The sequence below is a fragment of the Balaenoptera physalus genome (assembly GCF_965194825.1).
Source record: "Balaenoptera physalus genome assembly, chromosome: 3".
Taxonomy (NCBI): Eukaryota; Metazoa; Chordata; class Mammalia; order Artiodactyla; family Balaenopteridae; genus Balaenoptera; species Balaenoptera physalus.
Window position 1 is genome coordinate 174,056,708 of NC_138890.1, and position 3,737 is coordinate 174,060,444.

A 3,737-nucleotide genomic window follows, 5' to 3' on the forward strand; every position below is an offset into this window, starting at 1 on the left:
CACTGTATCATTGCCTGCATCCTCCCTTTGTTAAGTGATCACACACACACACACACACACGTGATCACACACACACACACAATTATATATAATCAGCACATTACTCCGAGGAGACTTGCCCATATACAATGTGCAGGTGCCCAAGACTCATTCCATCTTCACGTCAGGTATCAGCTGTCACCTGTCACAGTATCTGCCGTGCATATGGAGACACTCCTCCCTGGCAGGTTTCACTGGACCAGTAGAAAATAAAGAGCACAGTCAAGCCAAAAACACTGATTCAGCAGCCTCCTGCAGACACGCATGGTGGAGGGAATTAAAAACACATATATGTTTATATATGGAAGCTGAAATGGACAGTAAACCCATTGATGTAATGGTCTTAATAGGACTTTTTGTTTTTTTTAAAATAGCTTGATTGAGGTATACTTGACATAAAACTGGCTGCACATAAAGTGTTCAATTTTATGTTTGACATATATATTCTTACCCGTGAAACCATCACCAGAGTCAAGATAATGCACTAATCATCCACGCCCAAAGTTTCATCGAAATCCCTTCCTTCCACTCTTCCTTGCCCCTCTGCCTCAGTCAACCATTGATGTGCATTCTATCTTGTTTGCATTTTATAGAAATTTATGCAATATGAATCATACAATACTGATTTTTTTTTCTCTGTCCGTTTTCACTCAGAATAATTATTTTGAGAACTGGCCATGTGGTAGCATGTATAAACAGTTCACTCTGTTTTATTGCTGGGTAGTATTCATTGTATGGATATACCATAGTTTATCCATTCACCTCAATATTTGAATTGTTTTAGTTGTTGGCTAATACTAAGAAAGCTGTTAGAAACATTAATATGTGTGTGTGTGTGTGTGTGTGTGTGTGCTGGGGGGCACATGCTTTCATTTCTGTAAGGTAAATACCTAGGAATGGGGTGGCTAAATCATATAAGAGTGTGTTTAACTTTTTAAGAAACCCGAACTGTTTTCGAAAGTTATTTTAACATTTTATGTGCCTACCAGCAGCATATGTATGTTTCTGTTCCTCCAAATCCGCACTAAAACTTTGTAAGTTTATAAGGTTTGCTCCAATGGATGTGTAGTGGTATCTCACTGTGGTTTTATTTTGCATTTCCCTAATGGCAACTGATCTTTTAATGTGCTTATTTGCCAGCTGTACATTTTCTTTGGTAATGTGTTTGCTCACATAGTTTTCTCATTTTTAAATTGGGCTTTTTGTTTTTCATTATTGAGTTTTGGGGTTCATATTTTTTATAAAAATTTTTATTAGACATATGATTTACAAGAATTTTACTCAGCCTGTAGTTGTGTTTTCATTCTCTTTAAATGTATTTTTTTGAAGAACAAAAGTTCTTTTAAAGTTTAACTTGTCATTTTTTAAATTTTATGGATTGGGCTTTTGATGTCATATCTAAAACATCTTTATCTAAGTGAAGGTCACAAGGTCTTAAGTCATTTTCATTTTTCATTATAACAAATGATGCTGCATTAAGTATTCTTGTACATGTGGTCTTGTGAGCATATTTCTCTATATATATAGTCTCTGAATATAGTATATGTAAATTATATATACATTTATATTTTTTCCAGTTTTGTTGAGATATCATTGTCATATAACATTGTGTAAGTTTAAAGTGTACAACCTGTTGATTTCATACATTTGTATATTGCAATATGATTAACACCTTAGAGTTAGCTAACACCTACATCATGTCACGTAATTACCATTTCTTTTTTGTGCTGAGAACATTTAAGATGTACTCACTTAGCAACTTTCAAGTATACAGTTATCTATAATCCCATGTGCATTAGATCCCCAGAACTTACTCATAACAAGAAGTTTGCATCCTTTGACCAACGTCTCCTCATTTCCTGAAACTCCAGCCCCTGGCAGCCAACACTCTACTCCGTTCTTATGAGTTTGTTTTTTTAAATTACACATATCAATGACATCATACTGTGTTTGTCTTCCTCTGTCTGACTTAGAATACATGTTTGGAATGCATATTTGGGTGTGAGCATCTTCACATATACTAAGTATTGCCCAGTGTTTCAAAGTGGTTGGGTCAATATCTACTCCCACAAACGATGTAGATTCCCCATTTCCTTCTATTTCTCATAATCCTCTCCCACATATGGCATCATCATACTCCTTAATTTTTGCCAGTGTCATCTAACTGCAGTTTTAATTTACGCTTCTCATTTAAGACACATTTGGCCATGTACCTATAGGTTTATTGGGAACTCATGTTTCTTCTTTTGTGAATTGCCAGCTCTTGTCTGCAGTAAAGGGACATGAGCAAACCCAGAGATCAGTGTTTCCTGGAATATTAAGGCAGAGACAATCGATCATTCATCCTGTTTTCAGTAAACGCATATGAATATACTCTTGTTTTTTCTATTTTTGTTTTTGTTTCTCCAACTGCATAAACCCATGAGCCAGTAGAGGTGTAGCCAACATCTCCAAAGTGTTTAGGGAGAGGCCCGTGAGCAGGAGAGCACAAAACTCTCCCTGAGAACGGCAAAGTCAAGTGTCTAACTCCAGCAGAATCCTTATAGAATTCTGGTTAATTATCAGCAGTTTTTTGTCCCTGTGAAGAGCTTTGCCCTTGTATACCTGGGAACACATTCCTTGGCTGGAAGTACACTACCTGCCCCGCTTCTACTCAATGCCAAATGGGAGTTCCTATTCCTTTTCTAATGAGATATTACACCCTCTGTTTCTGATGCATGTTTCCATCAGTCATATGACAACAAAACCATACCTTTGCCTACTTACTCGTGTTTCAAATTTTTCTTATTAATTTGTTGGGATTTTAGTATATTCTGGAAACTGTTCTCTTAGTTGACCTATTGTGTGGTGTGTTCTTTATTCATTTAAGTAATGGTTCCAAGTCTTTGTTTCACCATTTGGTATTACTAGCTCTTTTATCTTGAAGAAATTTCATCATCTTCTATGCCTCAATACCACCATTGGAAAACTTATGATAACAATATTATCTACCTAATAGATATTTTGAGGATTAGATGGGTTAATATATACGCAGTGATAAGAACAAAACCATACATTTAATAAACACTATATAAATATTTGTTGTCATTATTATTAATGGGGTCTTTGTAACAGAAATGTTTTAATGTTACTGTAGTATCAAAATATACAATTGATTTGAGAGTACATTTTTGTCTTTTAAGACCTACTTAAGAAGTACCTCCCTATACTGGTGTTGGATAGATAATTTCCAAGTTGTCTTCTGAAAGTTTTGTACTTTTGCATTTTAATTGTGTCTTTAATCCATCTGGGACTAATTTATAACTTGGTGTGATCTAAGGATCGATTTTATCTTCACATATAAACAATGCCAAAGTGCTTTTTTTAATATTCCATTCTTTTCATTCACTTTTATTTCATCTTTTCATACTCTAAAAGTTCACATATTCATGGACTTTTGAGCATCTCTACTTTGTCACAAAACTATTTCTTTGTCACAAACCTATTTCTATGTCCATACACAAGTATCCAATCTTTAATACTATAGTTTTACTCTTGAATTCTGATTGCATTGGAATGTTTCTTCAATTCTCTTGGTTTACCTTGTTGCTTTAATTTTCCATAGGACTATAATGATCAACTTGTCAATTTCCATGTAATTTTATTGAATTTCATAAAATTTATAGATTAGAAATATATTGCATTTATAGACCAATTAA